We start from the raw sequence: 22103 nt of genomic DNA on the forward strand, positions 1-22103 counted from the left end.
AAGAATAGAACAGAATAGAGTATGATCGAACAGAATAGAATAGAATAGAATAGAATAGAATAGAATAGAATAGAACAGAACAGAACAGAATAGAAGAGAATAGAATAGAATAGAACAGAATAGAATAGAATCGAACAGAATAGAATAGAATAGAACAGAATAGAACAGAATAGAACAGAATAGAACAGAACAGAATAGAATAGAACACAACACAACAGAACAGAATGGAATAGAATAGAATAGAACAGAACCGAATAGAATAGTACAGAACTGAATAGAACAGAATAGAATAGAATAGATTAGAACAGAATAGAACACAATAGAATAGAATAGAATAGAATAGAATAGAATAGAATAGAACAGAACAGAAGAGAATAGAATAGAAGAGAAAAGAACAGAATAGAACCGAATAGAACAGAACTGAATAGAACAGAACACAACACAACAGAACAGAATAGAATAGAATAGAATAGAATAGAACCGAATAGAACAGAACAGAACTGAATAGAACAGAATAGAATAGAATGAAATAGAACACAGTAGAATAGAATAGTACAGAATAGAACAGATTAGAATAGAATAGAATAGAACAGAACAGAACAGAAAAAAATAGAACAGATGAGAACAGAATAGAATAGAACTCAGTAGAATAGAACAGATCAGAAGAGAACAGAATAGAATAGAATAAAACAGAACAGAATAGAACAGAATAGAATAAAATAGAACAGAAGAGATTAGAACAGAACAGAACAGAACATAATCGAACAGAATAGAATAGAATAGAAAAGAATAGAACAGAATAGAATAGAATCGAACAGAATAGAAAAGAATAGAATAGAATAGAATAGAATAGAATAGAACAGAACAGAACAGAATAGAATTGAACAGAATAGAATAGAATAGAATAGAATACATCATAATATAATAGAATCGAACAGAATAGAATAGAATAGATCAGGATAGAACAGAATTGAACAGAACAGAATAGAACAGAACACAACACAACAGAACAGAATGGAATAGAATAGAATAGAACAGAACTGAATAGAACAGTACAGAAGTGAATAGAACAGAATAGAGTAGAATGGAATAGAACACAATAGAATAGAATAGAACAGAAGAGAACAGATTAGAATAGAAAAGAATAGAACAGAACAGAACAGAATAGAACAGAATAGAACAGAACAGAATAGAATAGAATAGAATAGAATAGAATAAAACAGAACAGAACAGAACAAAACAGAACAGAATAAAATAGAACAGGACAGAACAGATTAAAATAGATTAGAACAGAATAGAACAGAACAGAATAGAATAGAATAGAATAGAATAGAACAGAATAGAATAGAATAGAATAGAATAGAATAGAATAGAATAGATCAGAACAGAATAGAATCGAACAAAATAGAATAGAATAGAACAGAATAGAACAGAATAGAATAGAATAGAATAGAATAGAATAGAATAGAATAGAATAGAATAGAACAGAACAGAATAGAATAGAACAGAATAGAATAGAACAGAATAGAATAGAATAGAACAGAATAGAATAGAAGAACAGAACAGAACAGAATAGAATAGAATAGAATAGAATAAAACAGAACAGATCAGAACAAAACAGAACAGAAGAAAATAGAACAGGACAGAACAGATTAGAATAGATTAGAACAGAATAGAACAGAACAGAATAGAATAGAATAGAATAGAATAGAATCGAACAGAATAGAATAGAATAAAACAGAATAGAATAGAATAGAATAGAACAGAACAGAAGAAAATAGAATAGAATAGAACAGAACAGAATAGAACCGAATAGAACAGAACTGAATAGAACAGAACACAACACAACAGAACAGAATAGAATAGAATAGAATAGAACAGAACCGAATAGAACTGAACAGAACTGAATAGAACAGAATAGAATAGAATGTAATAGAACACAGTAGAATAGAATAGTACAGAATAGAACAGATTAGAATAGAATAGAATAGAACAGAACAGAACAGAAAAAAATAGAACAGAAGAGAACAGAATAGAATAGAACAGAGTAGAATAGAACAGAACAGAACAGAACAGAATAGAATATAAAAGAACAGAACAGAATAGAACAGAATAGAATAGAATAGAACAGGAGAGAATAGAACAGAACAGAACAGAATATAATCGAACAGAATAGAATAGAGTAGAAAAGAATAGAACAGAATAGAATAGAATCGAACAGAATAGAATAGAACAGAACAGAATAGAATAGAATAGAACAGAATAGAATAGAATAGAATAGAATAGAACAGAACAGAATAGAATAGAACAGAACCGAATAGAACTGAACAGAACTGAATAGAACAGAATAGAATAGAAAAGAAAAGAATAGAACAGAATAGAATAGGATCGAACAGAATAGAATAGAATAGAACAGAACAGAATAGAATAGAATAGAATAGAACAGAACAGAACAGAATAGAACAGAACAGAATAGAACAGAACACAACACAACAGAACAGAATGGAATAGAATAGAATATAACAGAACCGAATAGAACAGTACAGAACTGAATAGAACAGAATAGAATAGAATAGATTAGAACAGAATAGAACACAATAGAATAGAATAGAACAGAACAGAATAGAACCGAATAGAACAGAACTGAATAGAACAGAACACTACACAACAGAACATAATAGAATAGAATAGAATAGAATAGAACCGAATAGAACAGAACAGAACTGAATAGAACAGAATAGAATAGAATGAAATAGAACACAGTAGAATAGAAAAGTACAGAATAGAACAGATTAGAATAGAATAGAATAGAACAGAACAGAACAGAAAAAAATAGAACAGAAGAGAACAGAATAGAATAGAACAGAGTAGAATAGAACAGATCAGAAGAGAACAGAAGAGAATAGAATAGAACAGAACAGAACAGAATAGAACAGAATAGAATGGATTAGAACAGAAGAGAATAGAACAGAACAGAACAGAACATAATCGAACAGAATGGAATAGAATAGAAAAGAATAGAACAGAATAGAATAGAATCGAACAGAATAGAAAAGAATAGAACAGAATAGAATAGAATAGAATAGAATAGAATAGAGTAGAATAGAACAGAACAGAACAGAATAGAATTGAACAGAATAGAATAGAATAGAATAGAATACATCAGAATAGAATAGAATCGAACAGAATAGAATAGAATAGAACAGGATAGAACAGAATTGAACAGAACAGAATACAACAGAACACAACACAACAGAACAGAATGGAATAGAATAGAATAGAACAGAACCGAATAGAACAGTACAGAAGTGAATAGAACAGAATAGAGTAGAATGGAATAGAACACAATAGAATAGAATAGAACAGAAGAGAACAGATTAGAATAGAAAAGAATAGAATAGAACAGAACAGAATAGAATAGAATAGAACAGAACAGAACAGAATAGAATAGAATAGAATAGAATAGAATAGAATAAAACAGAACAGAACAGAACAAAACAGAACAGAATAAAATAGAACAGGACAGAACAGAATAGAATAGATTAGAACAGAATAGAACAGAGCAGAATAGAATAGAATAGAATAGAATAGAATAGAATAGATCAGAACAGAAGAGAATCGAACAGAATAAAATAGAATAGAAAAGAATAGAACAGAATAGAATAGAATCGAACAGAATAGAATAGAATAGAACAGAATAGAATAGAATAGAATAGAATAGAATAGAATAGAATAGAATAGAATAGAATAGAATCGAACAGAATAGAATAGAATAGAACAGAATAGAATACAATAGAATAGAATAGAATAGAACAGAACAGAATAGAATAGAATAGAATAGAACAGAACAGAATAGAACCGAATAGAACAGAACTGAATAGAACAGAACACAACGCAACAGAACAGAATAGAATAGAATAGAATAGAACAGAACCGAATAGAACTGAACAGAACTGAATAGAACAGAATAGAATAGAATGAAATAGAACACAGTAGAATAGAATAGTACAGAATAGAACAGATTAGAATAGAATAGAATAGAACAGAACAGAACAGAAAAAAATAGAACAGAAGAGAACAGAATAGAATAGAACAGAGTAGAATAGAACAGAAAAGAACAGAACAGAATAGAATAGAATAGAACAGAACAGAATAGAACAGAATAGAATAGAATAGAACAGAAGAGAATAGAACAGAACAGAACAGAATATAATCGAACAGAATGGAATAGAATAGAAAAGAATAGAACAGAATAGAGTATGATCGAACAGAATAGAATAGAATAGAATAGAATAGAATAGAATAGAATAGAATAGAATAGAATAGAATAGAATAGAATAGAACAGAACAGAACAGAATAGAAGAGAATAGAATAGAATAGAACAGAATAGAATAGAATCGAACAGAATAAAATAGAATAGAACAGAATAGAACAGAATAGAACAGAATAGAACAGAACAGAATAGAATAGAACACAACACAACAGAACAGAATGGAATAGAATAGAATAGAACAGATCCGAATAGAACAGTACAGAACTGAATAGAACAGAATAGAATAGAATAGATTAGAACAGAATAGAACACAATAGAATAGAATAGAATAGAATAGAATAGAATAGAATAGAATAGAATAGAATAGAATAGAACAGAACAGAAGAGAATAGAATAGAAGAGAACAGAACAGAATAGAACCGAATAGAACAGAACTGAATAGAACAGAACACAACACAACAGAACAGAATAGAATAGAATAGAACCGAATAGAACAGAACAGAACTGAATAGAACAGAATAGAATAGAATGAAATAGAACACAGTAGAATAGAATAGTACAGAATAGAACAGACTAGAATAGAATAGAATAGAACAGAACAGAACAGAAAAAAATAGAACAGATGAGAACAGAATAGAATAGAACTCAGTAGAATAGAACAGATCAGAAGAGAACAGAATAGAATAGAATAAAACAGAACAGAATAGAACAGAATAGAATAAAATAGAACAGAAGAGATTAGAACAGAACAGAACAGAACATAATCGAACAGAATAGAATAGAATAGAAAAGAATAGAACAGAATAGAATAGAATCGAACAGAATAGAACAGAATAGAACAGAATAGAATAGAGTAGAATAGAATAGAATAGAACAGAACAGAACAGAATAGAATTGAACAGAATAGAATAGAATAGAATAGAATACATCATAATATAATAGAATCGAACAGAATAGAATAGAATAGATCAGGATAGAACAGAATTGAACAGAACAGAATAGAACAGAACACAACACAACAGAACAGAATGGAATAGAATAGAATAGAACAGAACTGAATAGAACAGTACAGAAGTGAATAGAACAGAATAGAGTAGAATGGAATAGAACACAATAGAATAGAATAGAACAGAAGAGAACAGATTAGAATAGAAAAGAATAGAACAGAACAGAACAGAATAGAACAGAATAGAACAGAACACAACAGAATAGAATAGAATAGAATAGAATAGAATAGAATAGAATAGAATAGAATAGAATAGAATAGAACAGAACAGAGTAGAACAGAATAGAACAGAACAGAATAGAATAGAATAGAATAGAATAGAACAGTATAAAATAGAATAGAATAGAATAGAATAGAATAGAATAGAATAGAATAGAATAGAACAGAACAGAATAGAATCGAAAAGAATAGAATAGAATAGAACAGAATAGAACAGAATAGAATAGAATAGAATAGAATAGAATAGAACAGAACAGAATAGAATCGAACAGAATAGAATACAATAGAACAGAATAGAACAGAATAGAATAGAATAGAATAGAACAGAACAGAATAGAATAGAACAGAACCGAATAGAACTGAACAGAACTGAATAGAACAGAATAGAATAGAATGAAATAGAACACAGTAGAATAGAATAGTACAGAATAGAACAGATTAGAATAGAATAGAATAGAACAGAACAGAACAGAAAAAAATAGAACAGAAGAGAACAGAATAGAATAGAACAGAGTAGAATAGAACAGAACAGAACAGAACAGAACAGAATAGAATGGAATAGAACAGAACAGAATAGAACAGAATAGAATAGAATAGAACAGAAGAGAATAGAACAGAACAGAAGAGAACATAATCGAACAGAATAGAATAGAATAGAAAAGAATAGAACAGAATAGAATAGAATCGAACAGAATAGAAAAGAATAGAACAGAATAGAATAGAATAGAATAGAATAGAATAGAATAGAATAGAATAGAATAGAATAGAATAGAATAGACCACAACAGAACAGAACAGAATATAATCGTACAGAATAGAATAGAAAAGAAAAGAATAGAACAGAACAGAATAGAACAGAACACAACACAACAGAACAGAATGGAATAGAATAGAGTAGAACAGAACCGAATAGAACAGTACAGAACTGAATAGAACAGAATAGAATAGAATAGATTAGAACAGAATAGAACACAATAGAATAGAATAGAACAGAACAGAATAGAACCGAATAGAACAGAACTGAATAGAACAGAACTCTACACAACAGAACATAATAGAATAGAAAAAATAGAATAGAACCGAATAGAACAGAACAGAACTGAATAGAACAGAATAGAATAGAATGAAATAGAACACAGTAGAATAGAAAAGTACAGAAAAGAACAGATTAGAATAGAATAGAATAAACAGAACAGAACAGAAAAAAATAGAACAGAAGAGAACAGAATAGAATAGAACAGAGTAGAATAGAACAGATCAGAAGAGAACAGAAGAGAATAGAATAGAACAGAACAGAACAGAATAGAACAGAATAGAATTTAATAGAACAGAAGAGAATAGAACAGAACAGAACAGAACATAATCGAACAGAATGGAATAGAATAGAAAAGAATAGAACAGAATAGAATAGAATCGAACAGAATAGAAAAGAATAGAACAGAATAGAATAGAATAGAATAGAATAGAATAGAGTAGAATAGAACAGAACAGAACAGAATAGAATTGAACAGAATAGAATAGAATAGAATAGAATACATCAGAATAGAATAGAATCGAACAGAATAGAATAGAATAGAACAGGATAGAACAGAATTGAACAGAAAAGAATACAACAGAACACAACACAACAGAACAGAATGGAATAGAATAGAATAGAACAGAACCGAATAGAACCGTACAGAAGTGAATAGAACAGAATAGAGTAGAATGGAATAGAACACAATAGAATAGAATAGAACAGAAGAGAACAGATTAGAATAGAAAAGAATAGAACAGAACAGAACAGAATAGAATAGAATAGAACAGAACAGAACAGAATAGAATAGAATAGAATAGAATAGAATAAAACAGAACAGAACAGAACAAAACAGAACAGAATAAAATAGAACAGGACAGAACAGATTAAAATAGATTAGAACAGAATAGAACAGAACAGAATAGAATAGAATAGAATAGAATAGAACAGAATAGAATAGAATAGAATAGAATAGAATAGATCAGAACAGAATAGAATCGAACAAAATAGAATAGAATAGAACAGAATAGAACAGAATAGAATAGAATAGAATAGAATAGAATAGAATAGAACAGAACAGAATAGAATAGAACAGAATAGAATAGAACAGAATAGAATAGAATAGAACAGAAGAGAATAGAACAGAACAGAACAGAATATAATCGAACAGAATAGAATAGAATAGAAAAAAATAGAACAGAATAGAATATGATCGAACAGAATAGAATAGAATAGAATAGAATAGAATAGAATAGAATAGAATAGAATAGAATAGAACAGAACAGAACAGAATAGAAGAGAATAGAATAGAATAGAACAGAATAGAATAGAATCGAACAGAATAGAATAGAATAGAACAGAATAGAACAGAATAGAATAGAATAGAATAGAATAGAATAGAATAGAACAGAACAGAACACAACACAACAGAACAGAATGGAATAGAATAGAATAGAACAGAACCGAATAGAACAGTACAGAACTGAATAGAACAGAATAGAATAGAAGAGATTAGAACAGAATAGAACACAATAGAATAGAATAGAATAGAATAGAATAGAATAGAATAGAATAGAATAGAACAGAACACAAGAGAATAGAATAGAAGAGAACAGAACAGAATAGAACCGAATAGAACAGAACTGAATAGAACAGAACACAACACAACAGAACAGAATAGAATAGAATAGAATAGAATAGAACCGAATAGAACAGAACAGAACTGAATAGAACAGAATAGAATAGAATGAAATAGAACACAGTAGAATAGAATAGTACAGAATAGAACAGAATAGAATAGAATAGAATAGAACAGAACAGAACAGAAAAAAATAGAACAGATGAGAACAGAATAGAATAGAACTCAGTAGAATAGAACAGATCAGAAGAGAACAGAATAGAATAGAATAGAACAGAAGAGAATAGAACAGAACAGAACAGAACATAATCGAACAGAATAGAATACAATAGAATAGAATCGAACAGAATAGAACAGAATAGAACAGAATAGAATAGAGTAGAATAGAATAGAATAGAACAGAACAGAACAGAATAGAATTGAACAGAATAGACTAGAATAGAATAGAATACATCATAATATAATAGAATCGAACAGAATAGAATAGAATAGATCAGGACAGAACAGAATTGAACAGAACAGAATAGAACAGAACACAACACAACAGAACAGAATGGAATAGAATAGAATAGAACAGAACTGAATAGAACAGTACAGAAGTGAATAGAACAGAATAGAGTAGAATGGAATAGAACACAATAGAATAGAATAGAACAGAAGAGAACAGATTAGAATAGAAAAGAATAGAACAGAACAGAACAGAATAGAACAGAATAGAACAGAACACAACAGAATAGAATAGAATAGAATAGAATAGAATAGAATAGAATAGAATAGAATAGATCAGAACAGAATAGAATCGAACAAAATAGAATAGAATAGAACAGAATAGAACAGAATAGAATAGAATAGAATAGAATAGAATAGAATAGAACAGAACAGAATAGAATAGAACAGAATAGAATAGAACAGAATAGAATAGAATAGAACAGAAGAGAATAGAACAGAACAGAACAGAATATAATCGAACAGAATAGAATAGAATAGAAAAAAATAGAACAGAATAGAATATGATCGAACAGAATAGAATAGAATAGAATAGAATAGAATAGAATAGAATAGAATAGAATAGAACAGAACAGAACAGAATAGAAGAGAATAGAATAGAATAGAACAGAATAGAATAGAATCGAACAGAATAGAATAGAATAGAACAGAATAGAACAGAATAGAACAGAATAGAACAGAACAGAACAGAACAGAACACAACACAACAGAACAGAATGGAATAGAATAGAATAGAACAGAACCGAATAGAACAGTACAGAACTGAATAGAACAGAATAGAATAGAATAGATTAGAACAGAATAGAACACAATAGAATAGAATAGAATAGAATAGAATAGAATAGAATAGAATAGAATAGAACAGAACAGAAGAGAATAGAATAGAAGAGAACAGAACAGAATAGAACCGAATAGAACAGAACTGAATAGAACAGAACACAACACAACAGAACAGAATAGAATAGAATAGAATAGAATAGAACCGAATAGAACAGAACAGAACTGAATAGAACAGAATAGAATAGAATGAAATAGAACACAGTAGAATAGAATAGTACAGAATAGAACAGAATAGAATAGAATAGAATAGAACAGAACAGAACAGAAAAAAATAGAACAGATGAGAACAGAATAGAATAGAACTCAGTAGAATAGAACAGATCAGAAGAGAACAGAATAGAATAGAATAAAACAGAACAGAAGAGAACAGAATAGAATAGAATAGAACAGAAGAGAATAGAACAGAACAGAACAGAACATAATCGAACAGAATAGAATACAATAGAATAGAATCGAACAGAATAGAACAGAATAGAACAGAATAGAATAGAGTAGAATAGAATAGAATAGAACAGAACAGAACAGAATAGAATTGAACAGAATAGACTAGAATAGAATAGAATACATCATAATATAATAGAATCGAACAGAATAGAATAGAATAGATCAGGACAGAACAGAATTGAACAGAACAGAATAGAACAGAACACAACACAACAGAACAGAATGGAATAGAATAGAATAGAACAGAACTGAATAGAACAGTACAGAAGTGAATAGAACAGAATAGAGTAGAATGGAATAGAACACAATAGAATAGAATAGAACAGAAGAGAACAGATTAGAATAGAAAAGAATAGAACAGAACAGAACAGAATAGAACAGAATAGAACAGAACACAACAGAATAGAATAGAATAGAATAGAATAGAATAGAATAGAATAGAATAGAATAGAATAGAACAGAACAGAGTAGAACAGAATAGAACAGAACAGAATAGAATAGAATAGAATAGAATAGAACAGAATAGAATAGAATAGAATAGAATAGAATAGAATAGAATAGAATAGAACAGAACAGAATATAATCGAACAGAATAGAATAGAATAGAACAGAATAGAACAGAATAGAATAGAATAGAATAGAATAGAATAGAATAGAACAGAACAGAATAGAATCGAACAGAATAGAATACAATAGAACAGAATAGAACAGAATAGAATAGAATAGAACAGAACCGAATAGAACTGAACAGAACTGAATAGAACAGAATAGAATAGAATGAAATAGAACACAGTAGAATAGAATAGTACAGAATAGAACAGATTAGAATAGAATAGAATAGAACAGAACAGAACAGAAAAAAATAGAACAGAAGAGAACAGAATAGAATAGAACAGAGTAGAATAGAACAGAACAGAACAGAACAGAATAGAATGGAATAGAACAGAACAGAATAGAACAGAATAGAATAGAATAGAACAGAAGAGAATAGAACAGAACAGAACAGAACATAATCGAACAGAATAGAATAGAATAGAAAAGAATAGAACAGAATAGAATAGAATCGAACAGAATAGAAAAGAATAGAACAGAATAGAATAAAATAGAATAGAATAGAATAGAATAGAATAGAATAGAATAGAACAGAACAGAACAGAACAGAATATAATCGAACAGAATAGAATAGAAAAGAAAAGAATAGAACAGAATAGAATAGGATCGAACAGAATAGAATAGAATAGAACAGAATAGAATAGAATAGAATAGAATAGAACAGAACAGAACAGAATAGAACAGAACAGAATAGAACAGAACACAACACAACAGAACAGAATGGAATAGAATAGAGTAGAACAGAACCGAATAGAACAGTACAGAACTGAATAGAACAGAATAGAATAGAATAGATTAGAACAGAATAGAACACAATAGAATAGAATAGAACAGAACAGAATAGAACCGAATAGAACAGAACTGAATAGAACAGAACACTACACAACAGAACATAATAGAATAGAATAGAATAGAATAGAACCGAATAGAACAGAACAGAACTGAATAGAACAGAATAGAATAGAATGAAATAGAACACAGTAGAATAGAAAAGTACAGAATAGAACAGATTAGAATAGAATAGAATAGAACAGAACAGAACAGAAAAAAATAGAACAGAAGAGAACAGAATAGAATAGAACAGAGTAGAATAGAACAGATCAGAAGAGAACAGAAGAGAATAGAATAGAACAGAACAGAACAGAATAGAACAGAATAGAATGGAATAGAACAGAAGAGAATAGAACAGAACAGAACAGAACATAATCGAAGAGAATGGAATAGAATAGAAAAGAATAGAACAGAATAGAATAGAATCGAACAGAATAGAAAAGAATAGAACAGAATAGAATAGAATAGAATAGAATAGAGTAGAATAGAACAGAACAGAACAGAATAGAATTGAACAGAATAGAATAGAATAGAATAGAATACATCAGAATAGAATAGAATCGAACAGAATAGAATAGAATAGAACAGGATAGAACAGAATTGAACAGAACAGAATACAACAGAACACAACACAACAGAACAGAATGGAATAGAATAGAATAGAACAGAACCGAATAGAACAGTACAGAAGTGAATAGAACAGAATAGAGTAGAATGGAATAGAACACAATAGAATAGAATAGAACAGAAGAGAACAGATTAGAATAGAAAAGAATAGAATAGAACAGAACAGAATAGAATAGAATAGAACAGAACAGAACAGAATAGAATAGAATAGAATAGAATAGAATAGAATAGAATAGAATAAAACAGAACAGAACAGAACAAAACAGAACAGAATAAAATAGAACAGGACAGAACAGATTAAAATAGATTAGAACAGAATAGAACAGAACAGAATAGAATAGAATAGAATAGAATAGAACAGAATAGAATAGAATAGAATAGAATAGAATAGAATAGAATAGATCAGAACAGAATAGAATCGAACAAAATAGAATAGAATAGAACAGAATAGAACAGAATAGAATAGAATAGAATAGAATAGAATAGAATAGAATAGAATAGAATAGAATAGAATAGAATAGAATAGAACAGAACAGAATAGAATAGAACAGAATAGAATAGAACAGAATAGAATAGAATAGAACAGAATAGAATAGAAGAACAGAACAGAACAGAATAGAATAGAATAGAATAGAATAAAACAGAACAGATCAGAGCAAAACAGAACAGAAGAAAATAGAACAGGACAGAACAGATTAGAATAGATTAGAACAGAATAGAACAGAACAGAATAGAATAGAATAGAATAGAATAGAATAGAACCGAATAGAACAGAACAGAACTGAATAGAACAGAATAGAATAGAATGAAATAGAACACAGTAGAATAGAATAGTACAGAATAGAACAGAATAGAATAGAATAGAATAGAACAGAACAGAACAGAAAAAAATAGAACAGATGAGAACAGAATAGAATAGAACTCAGTAGAATAGAACAGATCAGAAAAGAACAGAATAGAATAGAATAAAACAGAACAGAATAGAACAGAATAGAATAGAATAGAACAGAAGAGAATAGAACAGAACAGAACAGAACATAATCGAACAGAATAGAATAGAATAGAATAGAATCGAACAGAATAGAACAGAATAGAACAGAATAGAATAGAGTAGAATAGAATAGAATAGAACAGAACAGAACAGAATAGAATTGAACAGAATAGACTAGAATAGAATAGAATACATCATAATATAATAGAATCGAACAGAATAGAATAGAATAGATCAGGACAGAACAGAATTGAACAGAACAGAATAGAACAGAACACAACACAACAGAACAGAATGGAATAGAATAGAATAGAACAGAACTGAATAGAACAGTACAGAAGTGAATAGAACAGAATAGAGTAGAATGGAATAGAACACAATAGAATAGAATAGAACAGAAGAGAACAGATTAGAATAGAAAAGAATAGAACAGAACAGAACAGAATAGAACAGAATAGAACAGAACACAACAGAATAGAATAGAATAGAATAGAATAGAATAGAATAGAATAGAATAGAATAGAATAGAATAGAACAGAACAGAGTAGAACAGAATAGAACAGAACAGAATAGAATAGAATAGAATAGAATAGAACAGAATAGAATAGAATAGAATAGAATAGAATAGAATAGAATAGAATAGAACAGAACAGAATAGAATAGAACAGAACCGAATAGAACTGAACAGAACTGAATAGAACAGAATAGAATAGAATGAAATAGAACACAGTAGAATAGAATAGTACAGAATAGAAGAGATTAGAATAGAATAGAATAGAACAGAACAGAACAGAAAAAAATAGAACAGAAGAGAATAGAATAGAACAGAGTAGAATAGAACAGAACAGAACAGAACAGAATAGAATGGAATAGAACAGAACAGAATAGAACAGAATAGAATAGAATAGAACAGAAGAGAATAGAACAGAACAGAACAGAACATAATCGAACAGAATAGAATAGAATAGAAAAGAATAGAACAGAATAGAATAGAATCGAACAGAATAGAAAAGAATAGAACAGAATAGAATAAAATAGAATAGAATAGAATAGAATAGAATAGAACAGAACAGAACAGAACAGAATATAATCGAACAGAATAGAATAGAAAAGAAAAGAATAGAACAGAATAGAATAGGATCGAACAGAATAGAATAGAATAGAACAGAATAGAATAGAATAGAATAGAATAGAACAGAACAGAACAGAATAGAACAGAACAGAATAGAACAGAACACAACACAACAGAACAGAATGGAATAGAATAGAGTAGAACAGAACCGAATAGAACAGTACAGAACTGAATAGAACAGAATAGAATAGAATAGATTAGAACAGAATAGAACACAATAGAATAGAATAGAACAGAACAGAATAGAACCGAATAGAACAGAACTGAATAGAACAGAACACTACACAACAGAACATAATAGAATAGAATAGAATAGAATAGAACCGAATAGAACAGAACAGAACTGAATAGAACAGAATAGAATAGAATGAAATAGAACACAGTAGAATAGAAAAGTACAGAATAGAACAGATTAGAATAGAATAGAATAGAACAGAACAGAACAGAAAAAAATAGAACAGAAGAGAACAGAATAGAATAGAACAGAGTAGAATAGAACAGATCAGAAGAGAACAGAAGAGAATAGAATAGAACAGAACAGAACAGAATAGAACAGAATAGAATGGAATAGAACAGAAGAGAATAGAACAGAACAGAACAGAACATAATCGAAGAGAATGGAATAGAATAGAAAAGAATAGAACAGAATAGAATAGAATCGAACAGAATAGAAAAGAATAGAACAGAATAGAATAGAATAGAATAGAATAGAGTAGAATAGAACAGAACAGAACAGAATAGAATTGAACAGAATAGAATAGAATAGAATAGAATACATCAGAATAGAATAGAATCGAACAGAATAGAATAGAATAGAACAGGATAGAACAGAATTGAACAGAACAGAATACAACAGAACACAACACAACAGAACAGAATGGAATAGAATAGAATAGAACAGAACCGAATAGAACAGTACAGAAGTGAATAGAACAGAATAGAGTAGAATGGAATAGAACACAATAGAATAGAATAGAACAGAAGAGAACAGATTAGAATAGAAAAGAATAGAATAGAACAGAACAGAATAGAATAGAATAGAACAGAACAGAACAGAATAGAATAGAATAGAATAGAATAGAATAAAACAGAACAGAACAGAACAAAACAGAACAGAATAAAATAGAACAGGACAGAACAGATTAAAATAGATTAGAACAGAATAGAACAGAACAGAATAGAATAGAATAGAATAGAATAGAACAGAATAGAATAGAATAGAATAGAATAGATCAGAACAGAATAGAATCGAACAAAATAGAATAGAATAGAACAGAATAGAACAGAATAGAATAGAATAGAATAGAATAGAATAGAATAGAACAGAACAGAATAGAATAGAACAGAATAGAATAGAACAGAATAGAATAGAATAGAACAGAATAGAATAGAAGAACAGAACAGAACAGAATAGAATAGAATAGAATAGAATAAAACAGAACAGATCAAAACAAAACAGAACAGAAGAAAATAGAACAGGACAGAACAGATTAGAATAGATTAGAACAGAATAGAACAGAACAGAATAGAATAGAATAGAATAGAATAGAATAGAACCGAATAGAACAGAACAGTACTGAATAGAACAGAATAGAATAGAATGAAATAGATCACAGTAGAATAGAATAGTACAGAATAGAACAGAATAGAATAGAATAGAATAGAACAGAACAGAACAGAAAAAAATAGAACAGATGAGAACAGAATAGAATAGAACTCAGTAGAATAGAACAGATCAGAAGAGAACAGAATAGAATAGAATAAAACAGAACAGAATAGAACAGAATAGAATAGAATAGAACAGAAGAGAATAGAACAGAACAGAACAGAACATAATCGAACAGAATAGAATAGAATAGAATAGAATCGAACAGAATAGAACAGAATAGAACAGAATAGAATAGAGTAGAATAGAATAGAATAGAACAGAACAGAACAAAATAGAATTGAACAGAATAGACTAGAATAGAATAGAATACATCATAATATAATAGAATCGAACAGAATAGAATAGAATAGATCAGGACAGAACAGAATTGAACAGAACAGAATAGAACAGAACACAACACAACAGAACAGAATGGAATAGAATAGAATAGAACAGAACTGAATAGAACAGTACAGAAGTGAATAGAACAGAATAGAGTAGAATGGAATAGAACACAATAGAATAGAATAGAACAGAAGAGAACAGATTAGAATAGAAAAGAATAGAACAGAACAGAACAGAATAGAACAGAATAGAACAGAACACAACAGAATAGAATAGAATAGAATAGAATAGAATAGAATAGAATAGAATAGAATAGAATAGAATAGAATAGAATAGAACAGAACAGAGTAGAACAGAATAGAACAGAACAGAATAGAATAGAATAGAATAGAATAGAACAGAATAGAATAGAATAGAATAGAATAGAATAGAATAGAATAGAATAGAATAGAACAGAACAGAATAGAATCGAACAGAATAGAATAGAATAGAACAGAATAGAACAGAATAGAATAGAATAGAATAGAATAGAATAGAACAGAACAGAATAGAATCGAACAGAATAGAATACAATAGAACAGAATAGAACAGAATAGAATAGAATAGAATAGAATAGAATAGAACAGAACAGAATAGAATAGAACAGAACCGAATAGAACTGAACAGAACTGAATAGAACAGAATAGAATAGAATGAAATAGAACACAGTAGAATAGAATAGTACAGAATAGAACAGATTAGAATAGAATAGAATAGAACAGAACAGAACAGAAAAAAATAGAACAGAAGAGAACAGAATAGAATAGAACAGAGTAGAATAGAACAGAACAGAACAGAACAGAATGGAATGGAATAGAACAGAACAGAATAGAACAGAATAGAATAGAATAGAACAGAAGAGAATAGAACAGAACAGAACAGAACATAATCGAACAGAATAGAATAGAATAGAAAAGAATAGAACAGAATAGAATAGAATCGAACAGAATAGAAAAGAATAGAACAGAATAGAATAAAATAGAATAGAATAGAATAGAATAGAATAGAACAGAACAGAACAGAACAGAATATAATCGAACAGAATAGAATAGAAAAGAAAAGAATAGAACAGAATAGAATAGGATCGAACAGAATAGAATAGAATAGAACAGAATAGAATAGAATAGAATGGAATAGAACAGAACAGAACAGAATAGAACAGAACAGAATAGAACAGAACACAACACAACAGAACAGAATTGAATAGAATTGAGTAGAACAGAACCGAATAGAACAGTACAGAACTGAATAGAACAGAATAGAATAGAATAGATTAGAACAGAATAGAACACAATAGAATAGAATAGAACAGAACAGAATAGAACCGAATAGAACAGAACTGAATAGAACAGAACACTACACAACAGAACATAATAGAATAGAATAGAATAGAATAGAACCGAATAGAACAGAACAGAACTGAATAGAACAGAATAGAATAGAATGAAATAGAACACAGTAGAATAGAAAAGTACAGAATAGAACAGATTAGAATAGAATAGAATAGAACAGAACAGAACAGAAAAAAATAGAACAGAAGAGAACAGAATAGAATAGAACAGAGTAGAATAGAACAGATCAGAAGAGAACAGAAGAGAATAGAATAGAACAGAACAGAACAGAATAGAACAGAATAGAATGGAATAGAACAGAAGAGAATAGAACAGAACAGAACAGAACATAATCGAAGAGAATGGAATAGAATAGAAAAGAATAGAACAGAATAGAATAGAATCGAACAGAATAGAAAAGAATAGAACAGAATAGAATAGAATAGAATAGAATAGAGTAGAATAGAACAGAACAGAACAGAATAGAATTGAACAGAATAGAATAGAATAGAATAGAATACATCAGAATAGAATAGAATCGAACAGAATAGAATAGAATAGAACAGGATAGAACAGAATTGAACAGAACAGAATACAACAGAACACAACACAACAGAACAGAATGGAATAGAATAGAATAGAACAGAACCGAATAGAACAGTACAGAAGTGAATAGAACAGAATAGAGTAGAATGGAATAGAACACAATAGAATAGAATAGAACAGAAGAGAACAGATTAGAATAGAAAAGAATAGAATAGAACAGAACAGAATAGAATAGAATAGAACAGAACAGAACAGAATAGAATAGAATAGAATAGAATAGAATAGAATAGAATAAAACAGAACAGAACAGAACAAAACAGAACAGAATAAAATAGAACAGGACAGAACAGATTAAAATAGATTAGAACAGAATAGAACAGAACAGAATAGAATAGAATAGAATAGAATAGAACAGAATAGAATAGAATAGAATAGAATAGAATAGAATAGAATAGAATAGATCAGAACAGAATAGAATCGAACAAAATAGAATAGAATAGAACAGAATAGAACAGAATAGAATAGAATAGAATAGAATAGAATAGAATAGAATAGAATAGAATAGAATAGAACAGAACAGAATAGAATAGAACAGAATAGAATAGAACAGAATAGAATAGAATAGAACAGAATAGAATAGAAGAACAGAACAGAACAGAATAGAATAGAATAGAATAGAATAAAACAGAACAGATCAGAACAAAACAGAACAGAAGAAAATAGAACAGGACAGAACAGATTAGAATAGATTAGAACAGAATAGAACAGAACAGAATAGAATAGAATAGAATAGAATAGAATCGAACAGAATAGAATAGAATAGAACAGAATAGAATAGAATAGAATAGAACAGAACAGAAGAAAATAGAATAGAATAGAACAGAACAGAATAGAACCGAATAGAACAGAACTGAATAGAACAGAACACAACACAACAGAACAGAGTAGAATAGAATAGAATAGAACAGAACCGAATAGAACTGAACAGAACTGAATAGAACAGAATAGAATAGAATGTAATAGAACACAGTAGAATAGAATAGTACAGAATAGAACAGATTAGAATAGAATAGAATAGAACAGAACAGAACAGAAAAAAATAGAACAGAAGAGAACAGAATAGAATAGAACAGAGTAGAATAGAACAGAACAGAATAGAACAGAATAGAATATAATAGAACAGAACAGAATAGAACAGAATAGAATAGAATAGAACAGAAGAGAATAGAACAGAACAGAACAGAATATAATCGAACAGAATAGAATAGAATAGAAAAGAATAGAACAGAATAGAATAGAATCGAACAGAATAGAATAGAACAGAACAGAATAGAATAGAATAGAACAGAATAGAGTAGAATAGAATAGAATAGAACAGAACAGAATAGAATAGAACAGAACCGAATAGAACTGAACAGAACTGAATAGAACAGAATAGAATAGAAAAGAAAAAAATAGAACAGAATAGAATAGGATCGAACAGAATAGAATAGAATAGAACAGAATAGAATAGAATAGAATAGAATAGAATAGAACAGAACAGAACAGAATAGAACAGAACAGAATAGAACAGAACACAACACAACAGAACAGAATGGAATAGAATAGAGTAGAACAGAACCGAATAGAACAGTACAGAACTGAATAGAACAGAGTAGAATAGAATAGATTAGAACAGAATAGAACACAATAGAATAGAATAGAACAGAACAGAACAGAACAGAATATAATCGAACAGAATAGAATAGAAAAGAAAAGAATAGAACAGAATAGAATAGGATCGAACAGAATAGAATAGAATAGAACAGAATAGAATAGAATAGAATAGAATAGAATAGAACAGAACAGAACAGAATAGAACAGAACAGAATAGAACAGAACACAACACAACAGAACAGAATGGAATAGAATAGAGTAGAACAGAACCGAATAGAACAGTACAGAACTGAATAGAACAGAATAGAATAGAATAGATTAGAACAGAATAGAACACAATAGAATAGAATAGAACAGAACAGAATAGAACCGAATAGAACAGAACTGAATAGAACAGAACACTACACAACAGAACATAATAGAATAGAATAGAATAGAATAGAACCGAATAGAACAGAACAGAACTGAATAGAACAGAATAGAATAGAATGAAATAGAACACAGTAGAATAGAATAGTACAGAATAGAACAGATTAGAATAGAATAGAATAGAACAGAACAGAACAGAAAAAAATAGAACAGAAGAGAACAGAATAGAATAGAACAGAGTAGAATAGAACAGATCAGAAGAGAACAGAAGAGAATAGAATAGAACAGAACAGAACAGAATAGAACAGAATAGAATGGAATAGAACAGAAGAGAATAGAACAGAACAGAACAGAACATAATCGAACAGAATGGAATAGAATAGAACAGAATAGAACAGAATAGAATAGAATCGAACAGAATAGAAAAGAATAGAACAGAATAGAATAGAATAGAATAGAATAGAGTAGAATAGAACAGAACAGAACAGAATAGAATTGAACAGAATAGAATAGAATAGATTAGAATACATCAGAATAGAATAGAATCGAACAGAATAGAATAGAATAGAACAGGATAGAACAGAATTGAACAGAACAGAATACAACAGAACACAACACAACAGAACAGAATGGAATAGAATAGAATAGAACAGAACCGAATAGAACAGTACAGAAGTGAATAGAACAGAATAGAGTAGAATGGAATAGAACACAATAGAATAGAATAGAACAGAAGAGAACAGATTAGAATAGAAAAGAATAGAATAGAACAGAACAGAATAGAATAGAATAGAACAGAACAGAACAGAATAGAATAGAATAGAATAGAATAGAATAAAACAGAACAGAACAGAACAAAACAGAACAGAATAAAATAGAACAGGACAGAACAGATTAAAATAGATTAGAACAGAATAGAACAGAATAGAATAGAATAGAATAGAATAGAATAGAATAGAACAGAATAGACTAGAATAGAATAGAATAGAATAGAATAGATCAGAACAGAATAGAATCGAACAAAATAGAATAGAATAGAACAGAATAGAACAGAATAGAATAGAATAGAATAGAATAGAATAGAATAGAACAGAACAGAATAGAATAGAACAGAATAGAATAGAACAGAATAGAATAGAATAGAACAGAATAGAATAGAATAGAATAGAACAGAACAGAACAGAATAGAATAGAATAGAATAGAATAAAACAGAACAGATCAGAACAAAACAGAACAGAAGAAAATAGAACAGGACAGAACAGATTAGAATAGATTAGAACAGAATAGAACAGAACAGAATAGAATAGAATAGAATAGAATAGAATAGAATAGAATAGAATAGAATCGAACAGAATAGAATAGAATAGAACAGAATAGAATAGAATAGAATAGAACAGAACAGAAGAAAATAGAATAGAATAGAACAGAACAGAATAGAACTGAACAGAACTGAATAGAACAGAATAGAATAGAATGTAATAGAACACAGTAGAATAGAATAGTACAGAATAGAACAGATTAGAATAGAATAGAATAGAACAGAACAGAACAGAAAAAAATAGAACAGAAGAGAACAGAATAGAATAGAACAGAGTAGAATAGAACAGAACAGAACAGAACAGAATAGAATAGAATAGAACAGAACAGAATAGAACAGAATAGAATAGAATCGAACAGAATAGAATAGAACAGAACAGAACAGAATATAATCGAACAGAATAGAATAGAATAGAAAAGAATAGAACAGAATAGAATAGAATCGAACAGAATAGAATAGAACAGAACAGAATAGAATAGAATAGAACAGAACAGAATAGAATAGAATAGAACAGAACAGAATAGAATAGAATAGAACAGAATAGAATAGAATAGAACAGAACAGAATAGAATAGAATAGAACAGAATAGAATAGAATAAAACAGAATAGAATAGAATAGAACAGAATAGAATAGAATAGAACAGAATAAAACAGAACAGAACAGAACAAAACAGAAAAGAATAAAATAGAACAGGACAGAACAGAATAGAATAG

Source organism: Sus scrofa, chromosome 17 (genome assembly GCF_054392235.1).
Source record: "Sus scrofa isolate SSC_HxYL_T2T_F1_AM1 chromosome 17, Sscrofa_HxYL_maternal_Yorkshire_Landrace_v2.0, whole genome shotgun sequence".
Classification (NCBI taxonomy): domain Eukaryota; kingdom Metazoa; phylum Chordata; class Mammalia; order Artiodactyla; family Suidae; genus Sus; species Sus scrofa.